This window comes from Corylus avellana, chromosome ca10, assembly GCF_901000735.1.
Source record: "Corylus avellana chromosome ca10, CavTom2PMs-1.0".
NCBI lineage: Eukaryota > Viridiplantae > Streptophyta > Magnoliopsida > Fagales > Betulaceae > Corylus > Corylus avellana.
In genome coordinates, this window is record NC_081550.1 from 17,414,484 (window position 1) to 17,415,424 (window position 941).

A 941-nucleotide genomic window follows, 5' to 3' on the forward strand; every position below is an offset into this window, starting at 1 on the left:
ACGTCCACCACTCGGAATACCCCTAGAGGCTACATTGTTGTGCTCATTAACTTTTTTTTGTCTACAATACAATGGTCCCTATTTATAGAGTAATGTCTAAATACAAGTATAGTAATCAAATCTCCTAATATATGATTACAATCAACCCATAGAGAATATTTGATATCAACCTAATTATGGAATATACAGAAAATAATATATTTTCCATATATTCTAACATCCCCCCTCAAACTCAAGGTGGAATATTCTGAAACCTTAAGTTTGAAATCCGAAACAATGATGAAGATGGTGGCGGAGGCCGAGAACGAGCCGTAGATGGTGGAGACTACTGGAGAAGATAAAGGCTAGGGGTGGGCACAGGTCGGGGCGGGGAGGGTATCCGCCTTTTCCCCAACCCGCCCCGCACCCTGCAGGTTTCAAAATTTCAACCCGCCACCCGAACACAGACAACAATACCCGCACAGGTTCGAGTATTGCGGATCGGGGCGGGTATTGCGGGTTGTGCGGGTTCTTTTCCAGATCCTCTTTCTTCTCCTCCATTTTCGTCAGATCCTCTCAGAACCCTGAGAAACAAACACTACCTACATCAAACGATTCAAACCTATAAACACAGAACCCCAAGAAACAAACAAACATACACAACCTTGCATCAAACATATAAACAATGAAAAAGAAAACCAAAGAATGATTCATGAAAGAGGTCTAGAGAGAGAAAAAAAAATCTGGATCTACAAGATCGTGGTCTGTGGAGGTGGGAGCAGCGCAGCAGCAGTGATTTAAGGAGGTGGAGCAGCGACGTAGACTAGAGAGAGAAGCAAACGAGAGGCGGAGAGAGAGAACACACCGGAGAGAGCAAGGAAGACGAGAGAGAGCAAGGGAGACGAGAGAGCGAGAGGGAGAGAAAAGGGGGGAGGCGGCAGAAGAAAAGAGAGAGAGAGAGG